We start from the raw sequence: 12,522 nt of genomic DNA, 5'->3' as shown, positions 1-12,522 counted from the left end.
CTAGATTATTTAAAAACCCACTAAATAGAGAATTTACAACCACTAAGGAACTTGAAGATTTTTCCCTTTGTAGTTTGTCCATGTATTCTTATTCCCTGAGAAAGTAGTTTTATCCCTTTTCAGCTATTCTGACAGTTGCCATACTGGACTACTTTGTCTTCTGTATTGATTTCTCTCTCAATCCTATTTTAGCTTTGACTTTATTGTTCCTTCCTTCCCTCCTTCCTCCCTCCCTCTCTCTCTCTCTCTCTCTTTCTTTCTTTTTCTTTCTTCTTTTCTTCCTTCCTTCCTTTCTTTCTGACAGAAGGCGGTGTACTTGCTAGAGAGAGAGGGACAGAGCGAGAATGTGAGAAAGCATGCCTCAACTGGGCATAGTCACATCACAATCCCTTTTCCTCAATTTCTCTATCCTGAAGCATACACACATGCATACCCAGGATATTTTTCAAACCATCAGGTCTGGAACTCAAACTACAAGGCTGGTCACATGGGTTCTGGTTTCTTTAAGCACTAGGCCACATGGCCAGCCTATCCTCTCTATCTTTAACATTTTTAAAATCCAGACATACATTCAGATGCTCTCTTCTCCATGAATCTTTCCAATCTCCAAATGAGATATTTTTTTCCTTCCATAGTTCTTAGAGTGTTTGTTTGACCCTTGCCATAAATTATAGCTTTTCAGATATTATTCACCACTGGTATTTTTTCACCATAGCAGAAAGGATAAAAAAGATCCTTGAACAAATTTTCTTTGGATCTGAGGTACAAATATCATGGATGCTAGCCTGCTTTTGTCTCATGCCTGAGGGAAGGTATTTGGGTTTCTGTTTTAGACACCGTACTTTAACCCCTACGTTAGTAATCAACCCAGTACTCCAGTTTTCTGTTGATTACACCAAAACTAGACATAGCTCCTGGTCTCCTACCTGCTTTGCAACACCGGCACCTAACACCTTCTGTATGCCCCATCACTAGGCATAACCCACCAACCAAGACCATGTAGTCAGACTTCACTCCTTGAAACATACATCTAACAGTAAAAGTTACCTGTCCAAAAAGCTTCCACATAGTCCTTCTTATGAGGGAAGACATATGTACTTAATGTGGCACCAAAGCCATTTATACATTTTTTAGTTCATCCTCACCAATCCCTTTCCAACATTATAAAGTCCAGCTTTCGTGAACTCAAGTTCACCCAACAGTTTTTCAGAAAGGTATGAGGGAAGGAGAATGGCCTGAATCTACACATGCACCACCATCTAGCCATAATACCTTTTCCCTTTTAACTTTACCAATTCCTGGTTATCCTCTAAAATCCTCACCAGCCATAACACTTAAATAACCAAGGACATGTTCAATTACTCAATATTTGCTTATGTCTTTATTTTAAAAATCTCATCAGCTAGCAAGTTTACAAAGGAAAATTCTGTTCAAAGGGAAGATTTGGCAATGCAGGATGTAGCAAAGCAGATATGCTTGGACATGCCCAAAAAAATCAAAGCATGTATCAGTATTTTCCCTTCTAGTTCTTAAGAGCTGAAGTTCTTTATTGTAAATTAATTGGTTTTTTTATGGATGTGAACTATTTCAGTGTTCTAGATCTGTAATTGCATGACTATTGGTCAGAATATACACATATGCTACCATGTCCAAAATCTATACAAGTGATCCTTCAGGAGAATGTGTTTCCTAATGAAAAGCTCTTGCCCCAAGGGCATAAAGGAACCAAGAGAGATTGCCTACAAGTCACTGCATATCCAGACGCTGAGTAATACTTTTTTCCTATTAAGGGAAGTTTTGACTTGCTACAATTTATCATAAACCTTTATAAAAATCTCTTTTCTTCAAATGTGCTCTGTTGCCAGGCTCTATGTCTGACAGTTCCTCACTTTTTCAAGCAAGTGGCTCGATAATTCCTCCATTTGTGGCTTCAGCTTCAGTCAGTATAAATGAGTTAAGGTCTTAAAAAGGCATCAAGGAATTATGGCTATCTTCTCCTCCCTAACTGCATCCCTATATCCAGCTTCCATCATGATAATAAATAAGGCTCTTGGTGGCTAAGCACACCTAATGTCTGACCAGTTAAAATAAAAATTCCATGTTTCTACAGTGACTGACACTTTAAAGTAGAGGGTGCTTATCTGTTTAATGCATTCATTGTTAGCTTGAGTTTGATTCTTCTTAACTTCCAGTTGAGAGGGAAATGACAATGACAAGCATAAAAAAGGTAGCTGGGAATTCTCTGTGATAAGACATGGAAGACATGCACATGCAAAGGAAATGTCTGGTAAATCTACCAGACTATCTGTTCACTTCCACTGGCAAAGTTCCACATTTTGCTCGTGGTCACTGTCACTAGCCAGATGGGAAGACACTTTGAATCCTCAGCTGCTCCTGCTCTCTCAGGTATTGCCATTGATACATCACCCTTAGAGACTAAATTGTTTCCTTTGTCACCTAGGGGCTGGGATTACCTCATAGAACCAATGCCACCCAGGAATGTGACAATTCAGAGACCAAGTTTCAGTCCATCTGAGCAGGTGTCTCAGCCATAGCAACATTTCCCTGCTTGTGGGCAGAATTCAGAAAGTTCTATCTACCTAATATATGAGTACCATGGCGGACACTTTATTAATATAATTCCTTCAGCTTTCACAACAACCTTGTGATATAAATGTTATCAACTTCCTCTTAGAGAAGCAACTTCTGACACTTGAGTTTCAATACCAAATCTATTGCTGCCAAACCTGTGTTGTCATGTAGCTTCCCATTATTTCGTTTCCCGTCACTTAGTTCAAGAATATTTAATATACTGGGGTCTTAGAAACTTTAGAGAGTTATTGGGTTAAGTGTTTTATTTGGATCTTTTGGGCATGAAGACAAGATTTTTAGTCATTGGCTCTCTGAATGGTGGTACAATTTGTGAGATAGTAAATATAAGAAGAGAGGAGGTTGTAAACCTTTGAATGCCTCTGTCTCTCAAGGCCTTCCTCCAAATCACCTCAGCAGCATCTGTCCTGTATACAAACACACACATGTGTGAGTAAGTCACATCAGATTTGATCACCCATGAAAAGACTAAAGAGTAGATATAGCTTGGCTTGAGGACTTAGGCATCTTTCTTTGTGTCTCCAGAGAAAGTGAATTATCTACAAAATGTTTCTGTTCTTTCTTTCCTCTCTTCCTTTTCTCTTTTCTATTACTTTTGGCTTATATTCTTCTATTTTCTTACTTAAGTTTTTGCCATAGGATACATGCATTTGCTGGAGAGAGAGAGACAGTGAGAGAGAAAGAAAGAAATCACCCCCTCTTCCCAAAAGGGATGTGAATATGTTAGATTTTATGGCAAATAAAATTAAGCTGAGGATAGAATTAAGGTTGGTAAAGTGACGAGATGATCCCAGATTATGAGAAGGCTCAATAAGGAACTTTAACAACAGAAGAAGGTAGTAGAGGGAGGAAGTGGGAAGAGTATGTGTTGACAGAAATAGAGTCAGAGAGATGCTACATTGCTGGTTTCAAAGATGAAGGGAGGTAGTCATGAGTCCAGGAGTTGGGGGTGGGGGGGACTCTAGATGCTATAAAAGATAAAGAAATAGGATTTCTCCTCAAGCCTCAAGAAACACCACCATGTGCATAACTGACCTTAGCCCAGTGGGACCTATTGCCCACTTCTGACCTCTGAAACTGAAGGATAATAAATACATGTCATTTGAAGTTGGTACGTGAGCTAAGTTGGTGGTGAATTGTCACAGTAGTAAGTGGAAAATGAATGCAGGAGTAATCACATGGTGTAAGAATAGAAGTTTAATCTTATTTTTTATAACACAAAGTCTGCAAAGAAAAAACAACAAGAGATGAAGCTTGGGAGGCAAGTAGGAATTTGGCCATGGAAAGCAATAGGGAACCCTGAAGGGTTTAAAAGAAGAGAGGAGGTTGTAAACCTTTGAATGCCTCTGTCTCTCAAGGCCTTCCTCCAAATCACCTCAGCAGCATCTGTCCTGTATACAAACACACACATGTGTGAGTAAGTCACATCAGATTTGATCACCCATGAAAAGACTAAAGAGTAGATATAGCTTGGCTTGAGGACTTAGGCATCTTTCTTTGTGTCTCCAGAGAAAGTGAATTATCTACAAAATGTTTCTGTTCTTTCTTTCCTCTCTTCCTTTTCTCTTTTCTATTACTTTTGGCTTATATTCTTCTATTTTCTTACTTAAGTTTTTGCCATAGGATACATGCATTTGCTGGAGAGAGAGAGACAGTGAGAGAGAAAGAAAGAAATCACCCCCTCTTCCCAAAAGGGATGTGAATATGTTAGATTTTATGGCAAATAAAATTAAGCTGAGGATAGAATTAAGGTTGGTAAAGTGACGAGATGATCCCAGATTATGAGAAGGCTCAATAAGGAACTTTAACAACAGAAGAAGGTAGTAGAGGGAGGAAGTGGGAAGAGTATGTGTTGACAGAAATAGAGTCAGAGAGATGCTACATTGCTGGTTTCAAAGATGAAGGGAGGTAGTCATGAGTCCAGGAGTTGGGGGTGGGGGGGACTCTAGATGCTATAAAAGATAAAGAAATAGGATTTCTCCTCAAGCCTCAAGAAACACCACCATGTGCATAACTGACCTTAGCCCAGTGGGACCTATTGCCCACTTCTGACCTCTGAAACTGAAGGATAATAAATACATGTCATTTGAAGTTGGTACGTGAGCTAAGTTGGTGGTGAATTGTCACAGTAGTAAGTGGAAAATGAATGCAGGAGTAATCACATGGTGTAAGAATAGAAGTTTAATCTTATTTTTTATAACACAAAGTCTGCAAAGAAAAAACAACAAGAGATGAAGCTTGGGAGGCAAGTAGGAATTTGGCCATGGAAAGCAATAGGGAACCCTGAAGGGTTTAAACAAGAGAGGGGCATGGTCTGATTTGCATTTAACAATGATCATTGAGGCAGTGTATGCAATTAGAGGAACCATGTCAGCAAAATTTTAGAAAGCTGTTGACAAAAGTGGTGATGCCTCAGGGAAGACAGTGTTGTGGGAGGGGAGAAGACAATTCATTTATTCACTATTTCATTCACTGATTCAACAAATAGTTTTTAATGTCTGCTATACTGCCAGGTACTATTGTAGATGTTAAAGATATGGGCAAGCACATGGTTGATGGTCTATTCTTCCCTTGAGGACATACGATCTAATGGGTATTGAGAGACAATATATAAATAAGATTATAATGCATTGGGGGTGATAAGATAGCTGAAGAAAACTGGAGTCAGACAGAGACCTACAGAATGACAAGTATGGTAAAGTGACAGGTGTGGGTGAGATACTATTTCAGACGGGATTTGGGGAAAGGCCCTTCTGATAAGGTGATAGTGAAGCACCTAAATGAAGAGAATCAAGCAGATACCTTGGGACAAAATTCCCTGGTAGAGAACAGAAACACACATGTATTCATAGTAAAGTGAGAAAGCTGGTGTACCTGGAGGGAAATGGGCAAAGGAGTGAGTAGTAGTTGCTGAAGTCAGAGACACAGAGCGGGGGTATCTCTTGGATGACCTTGCAGATCACTGTAAGAACATGGGCTTTTACTCTGAATGAAGTGAAGGCATTTTGCATTAAGAACTGACAGCACTAGGGGGTATTTAAATGAAGAGTAAACCGTCTAAGAATCATGTCCAGTCTCTTTTAACGTTAGGTTTTGACTTCATCCTGAGCAAATGAGACTATTCTCATCCTATCCATTCAACATCACAAAGGAAACATGAGCAGGGATGGGGCTATCTCAGGATTATCCAAATCCAGCTTGACTATAATATGGTGCTTTGCATGAAAGAATTTCCATCTTGCTTTCCATGATTTCTTCATGGGTCAAAACCAGGCTTGCCAGTACACAAAGAGAAAATTTGGGTCCCAAAACAGTGAACATTTTCCTGGATAGAGACAGATCAAGAATTCTTTTTAACTTGCAACTACAAAATATCCCACAGCAATAATAGTGCCATATGTGATTTTACATGTGGCTCTTAACCTTTCTAAGTCTCAGTTTCCAAATTGAAGGAAGAAAGATTATTTAGTTTCCAAGAGGTCAGATGATATTTTTAAGACTTTTATTTGGCTGTAGAACTTGTGATTCCACCCTTAAAACATAGGCAAAGGAGAAAGCAGAAGTATTCAACCTTTAGAATTCTCTTTGGCCTAGTATTCTGATACCGTAGAGCAAGACGAGCATCTCATTATAGTGTAAGAGCAAAGACCTGTGTTTTAATTTCAATTCCATCTCTTACTCGTTACGTGAATCCCTTGAAATCCTCTTTGTAGAACAAGATAAGGTATAAAATACAAATACATAATGATAGCCATGTGACTTTGAACTCATTATGTCACTTCTTTCAGGCTTAAATCATCATCTGTAAATTGGGGATATTAGTGCCTACTCCACAGTGTTATTGTGAGAGTTAGAGAAAATGCATGTGATAAATGCTAACTAGGTCCTTTACCATCTAAGACTGTTCAAATGGGGAAAATGCTATTATTGTTCCTTTTAAAAGAAAATTAAAAGTAGGAATTCCATTAGAAGTTGAAAATCATTATAATCCTGCTGAGGAATAGCACATTAAAGATATCAGCTCACAGGAAAGGTATTAGGGTTAGGCAAGCCCAGGTTCTCCAGCTGTTCAGAACCAGTGAAAAGGTCTCAGATGCAAAATCTCTCTAATAGCTTGACCTGAGAATTGAGAGACAGTGCTTTTCTTGTTCTGTTATCTTTACCAGCAGTCTCCTTACCATTGAGAACAATAGCCCCAATGGATTATTCAAAGTAACACTGGTTTGTTCTAGAAGGTGAATACCCTTCAGCAATGTGATAAGAGAACAGCAAAGTGGGCCATCAGGACAGGTCCCTTGTCCTTCACCTGCTCTGCTCCTGATAAAGCAGCATCCTTTGGGCCTGAATCTGAAGCCTGCACATCCCCAGTACTTGTGTGAGCTGGCTTCCAGCTGAGCTTGGCCAGTGGGAAACAATGGTGGGAAATTAAAGAGCAGGTGGAATAGATAAGCCAGAATATTTCTCCTAAATTCTCTCTCTCTGGTCAAGGAAGATTATCTAGGAGTGATGTCCCTTCCATGGCTCCAGCTCATAACTGGTAGCACTGGTTCCTGAACTCTGGCAATACTCCCTCCACCACTGTCCCTCAACCTCCTGCCTTTTATTGTTCTTCATCTCTGGGCTGCTTTGCTGCTCATTTTGTTTTGTAGTTTTTCTTTTATCTTGGTAGGCAGTTTGCTGTCAATTTCCTTTTGTTTTTAATGCTTAGTTATTTCACTCCTGGTTATGCTCTCTTGGATAAGGCCTACACTAAGACTGGGCTGTAACCAGGGCAAGGTTGAATGAATTTAGAGTGGTGTCACAGAGTGGGAGCATCTTGGAGAATGTACCATACACTAGGATATGCCTACTATCTAGTTGATCCAAAAATTGATAGAGCTGATAAAACTCTGAAAAATAGACATGTAGCTTCTAAACTAGCAAGATTTTGAAGGATAAATCATGTCTATTTAAAACTTTTGATGAGAGAGAAAACTGTCACATAGACCAGAACAATCTGGATGGCAGAACCCACATAGTCTCTCCCTACAGACAACCTACACAGAAGCCTAATCACAAGCAGATGGCAGCATGGAAAGAGCAGAATCAGAAGAGCATATGTATTTAAATGTTGAACAACATCTGGCTCTGAGAGGTCACAGTATATCCACTGCCATGTTGAAAGTGGCCTTCCCACTGGGTCAACAACTATTTACCAGGAAATTTAAATCAACAGGATGGTTCCTACCCCCATGTAATGTGCAATGCCCCTCCAAATCCACTGGCCATTTTTCAAGGACATATTCTGAAAGGTACTGCCCACATTTTTACCCTTGTGACTTATTTATCCTGCTTCCCCACCTGGCTGTCTATTCCCTGTTCCAAAGAATGCACTGTTTCTTTGCATCTCTGTTACCTGAGAAAGGGAAATAGACATGGTGTTAGGCAAGGCAGATCCTAGAACTGGTCCTCCCTGACCCTACTGAGAGAGACAATGCTCCTGAAGAAGTTACCATGCACATGAATCTATAGGGCTACAGAGTTGGAAAGTCAGGTGAGAAGCACTCCTCCAAGTTCAGTACTGAGGAACTAAGATGATCTTTCCTCTGGGAACCTAAAGAAAACATCAGGAGCTAGTGTGTTTATGTTGACCACAGGTTACGGTAGCACTGCAGAAGGCCAACTTCTATCTTTATACATATACACTCTGCAATAGCAGTGAGATATTTCAACAGTAGATAAGCCACTTAGTATCACCTATGTGTAGCATGGCACTCACAAAAGCAGACATCAGAAAACTGGGTCTGATGGGGAACTGTTCCTATTTCCCGCATCACTCCATGAGGTACTTGGAACCAGCAAGGTCCTTTTTCAACTGAGTAAGCACCAAACCTCTTGGGAAATCCAGAGAAAGAAGAGGGGACCATACTCCACCCTCATCCTAGAGAGCTAACCTGACCATGTACATGCTTTTAATTTAAAACACAAATAAGATGGGACCACATATGCACATAAGCTAGTTAAGTAAATCACTATAGCTCCCTGGCATTGTCTTCACTTCAGTCTCACTGCCCAGAATTTTACCACTCTCTATTCTGATCTATAATGTAATGTAAATCTCAAAAGACAATTTTATTCCTTCAAATTCAAATTTGGGGGAAAGAAGAGCAGCACTAAATAGCAGGCTGGTAACATTTGATAACTTCTTTTGCACAAATACTCCCACTAAAGAAGTTCCAGCAAAAGGTTCAACTCCGTACCATCATCTCCAAAACTGAACCACCATAGGAACAGAAGAAAATCTACCTGTGCTTAAAATTCATGTGCAGTTTTCTTTGCTGCCTAGAACTATGGAGAAAAATGCTTACTATCATATGAAACCCAAGTCTATCTCACACAGATTATGTTTGTCTATTTGCCTGTTTATTTATTTATACCTTTTTTCAAGAAAGGATTTAAGGTGGATTATCTAAATACATTCCATATAACAATAGGTAAAACTGAATTTAAGCTAAGTAGATGAGAAAAGTGGAACAAAGAGAAAAATGAAAGCTTTAATGGTAATAGAGAGAAAAATGAAATTAGGAGTGAGCTTAGCACACAAAATACACAGTATATAGAGGTCGTCAGGGTTGTCCAGTGTGCATGCAGAACAAACTCAATGGGAACAAATAGACATCCAGTGATGACCAATTCACAGGAGTTCCTAGGTCAAGCTTCTAGTGGATCTGGTCATCTGTGCAGATACAGCAAAGTGACAAAGAAATATCCTTGGGACAGTAATGTCTTACCTAGGACTTCTCTGAAAAATTGGTAAATGGGTCTAGTATACTACTCTCTGCCTGCAGAGGCACTTGGCAGTCTAATAATCTCTCATTGCCTTCTGGATATGTCAGAATTACTGTTCTGGAGCAAACCCCAGCCTTCTGGACAGGTTCACTGGGAATGCTCACTGGACAGTGGGTGCATAAGTGCCCTCTAAGTCAGACTGGAAGCTTGTGAGAGCATCAGTCCAGCTCTGGACAAATAGTGACTGCCAAGGAGAATAGCAGCCCATGCTTCCTCTAGCTGCCAGTAACCCAGAAGGACCAGAAAATCAACTCATGGCATGGGCAAACTGAAAGGCCAGTGAATAGAAGGATCACTTCAAATGAACACACATCTAGGATAGAAATTTTAGAGGCTTGTCGTAAATTTGTGATGAAGTTGCAATATTAGCCTTAACCCCACTGGGCAGACCCCTGAATGTCTCCTTCATGCAGGGCTCCTTCTATGGATTGACTCAGTTATCAGGATGTTTGCTTAATCAGATGAAGAGAAAACACACACACACACACACACACACACACACACACACACACACCACTACCTGGCATAGGGCCTGACATTGAGCAATGAGTTGAAAGAAAGCCCCACTCTTGGCTCCACCGGGCATGCCAGGCCCCTCGAGACTGTCATCAGGGTTATATGGCAAGGCCCTGATTTTTCTGGGGTCCTGTCTGGGTTATAGCTCACTTCTCTGCGATTATGACCAGGGGATTCCTACATGTCTCTCACCATCATACCCCTACACACCTGTGCTCATCCAGGCCTGGTCAGACCCCTGAATGTCTCCTTCATGCAGGGCTCCTTCTATGGATTGACTCAGTTATCAGGATGTTTGCTTAATCAGATGAAGAGCACACACACACACACACACACACACACACACACACACCACTACCTGGCATAGGGCCTGACATTGAGCAATGAGTTGAAAGAAAGCCCCACTCTTGGCTCCACCGGGCATGCCAGGCCCCTCGAGACTGTCATCAGGGTTATATGGCAAGGCCCTGATTTTTCTGGGGTCCTGTCTGGGTTATAGCTCACTTCTCTGCGATTATGACCAGGGGATTCCTACATGTCTCTCACCATCATACCCCTACACACCTGTGCTCATCCAGGCCTGGTACATTTCAAGTTTGCCAAGTTCTCTGGGCTGTATGCCTTCCTGCCTGGCTACACATCCAGAACCAATCGCTGTGGCCAAGACAGTTTCCTCAAGGGTCCTTACCTTGTGCCAGGTCCATGTTGTGTTCATGCCTTCTCTGTGTCTGAATCTGCAGATAAGACAACCACAGTGACGGTCTGGGAAACTCTATTAATCAGGTATTACTGTATAAGCCTCTGGGGCACCAGAGAATGGCAGGGGAACAAATACACAGATTCCAGAAATTCCATCTGCCGAAAATCAAGGGGAATTGGCAGAACTTGTCCAGTTGTGCTTGCCCAGCCCTGAGAAGTCTTCCCCTTTCCTGTTTCCATTCAACTACATCCAGCCATGCATTTCTTATGAACAGGGCATAACTGGGGAGCCCTCAGTTATAAAACAAAGAGTCCCTTTGGAGATGGTTTTGGTGTTGTAAGAAATGCACAGGGCCTAGAATCAGCTTCTAACTAGACTGGGTCAAGATCTAAAAGAGAACAAATATGTATAAAACTTCCTCATAAACTGAAGATGCAATACAATGTTATATACTTTATTCACTGATAACCTACTTCTCAAAGAGGTGGTTAACATTTTAAAAGGCTGCAAAGGACTCATTAAAAAAAAAAAGGCAGACCTAGCTTGGTGGCATAGTCAATAACCAACTGAACTGTAGAGCTGGAGGCCAAGTGACTGGTTGCAAGTTCAGATCCTCAGGTCGGCCAGAAACATGCCTGGCATGTACACAAGTGCCCAGGAGCCTTAGGAACTGGAGGGCTGGGGAAAGGTAAAGTTCTTTCTTTCTCTTCCTCTCTCTCTTACAAATGCTCTCTATTATGAGTAAAATTTTAGAAAGAAGAAGAAAGGCAAAGTGAACTGAAGGAGTCCCCAGCTTACAGTAATGCAAAATAGCTTGGCTAAACTCTTCTATAAATAACAATAATTAATCTGTAAAAAGTATTTTAAAAACATTAGAGAATACCCAAGTAGGCAGGAACTTTATAGGATTTTTTTTGTTTGTTTATTTTGTTTTTAATTTGCTATAGGACATTTGCACTTGTTTGAGAGAGAGAGAGAAAAATGGAAAGTGAGAAAGCACTCTCCATGGGAAATGGTCACGCCACAAGCCCTTCTCCTCCTCCGTGTCTCCTCTCAGCATTTTGGGCACACACATACAAGCACCTCACATGTTTTTCAAATCACTAGCTCTAAGATTCAACGGTGCAGTTGGTCATGGGGGAAAGGAAAGGAAAGTAATGTTAATGGAACTATCTTCATGTAAAGCAAATTTCCTATGGTTCATATAAAGCAATAACAACTTTAAACTATGAAAGGTTAAAAGTGAGTGGCTATGGTAATACCAATGAAAATCTGAACCACCAAAATAAAACAAAATCTGAATGATCGAGTAAAAATACAGAGGTATGGGTAAGAGTCAACAGTTGAAGTAAAATTGATTTTAATTTTTTTAATTTTAAAACAAGGAAAGAAAGGTAGAATAAAGGAACAAAAGATTAGTTGAAATAAATAGCTTGAAAGATTTAACTCAGTAATACAAATAATTACATTAATGTAAGTAAAATAAACTCATAAAAGACAAAAAATAAAGATCTAACTCTATGTCCTGTACCAAAAAAAAGGTCAAATGCTGAAACAAATAAAGTAAGATTTGTAAGATAGAAAAAGATAAATTATAAGCATTAACCATAAGAAACTGAGGTCTGTATTAACAGCAGATACAATACATTTCAAGAAAAAGAACTTGTACTGAGATAAAGATGGAAATGTTCCATAGCAGGGTCAATATATTGACAAAAACACAATAAACGTGAATGCATCTCATTATCTGGCTTCAAAATAAATGAAACGAAATAGTTGAATATGCTAATACCACTCTCCCAATAACTGATAAATCAGTCAAAAAACAGGTAAAGATTCAGATCTGGATGATAATTTTTGTTATCTTG

At 40.0% G+C, this 12,522-nt stretch overlaps 1 long non-coding RNA gene across 4 annotated transcripts in view; it reads right to left on the bottom strand.

Annotated features, from left to right (window-relative positions):
• The window catches only part of LOC114008134 (uncharacterized), a 300,116-nt gene that overhangs the window by 82,828 nt on the left and 204,766 nt on the right, over window positions 1-12,522 (bottom strand). For 3 of the 4 annotated variants that reach the window (XR_003549695.1, XR_003549697.1, XR_003549698.1), the window contains exon 3: window positions 10,643-10,688. This is a non-coding gene — a long non-coding RNA (uncharacterized LOC114008134). Of the gene's footprint in view, window positions 1-3,940; window positions 4,002-10,642; window positions 10,689-12,522 lie in introns of those variants that run through there. The other variant, XR_003549696.1, reaches the window with a different exon arrangement.

This window comes from Tupaia chinensis, unplaced genomic scaffold (genome assembly GCF_000334495.1).
Source record: "Tupaia chinensis unplaced genomic scaffold, TupChi_1.0 Scaffold000291_1, whole genome shotgun sequence".
Classification (NCBI taxonomy): Eukaryota; Metazoa; Chordata; class Mammalia; order Scandentia; family Tupaiidae; genus Tupaia; species Tupaia belangeri.
Note: the sequence above shows the minus strand (reverse complement) of the source record. Positions and strands in the feature narration are given on the sequence as shown.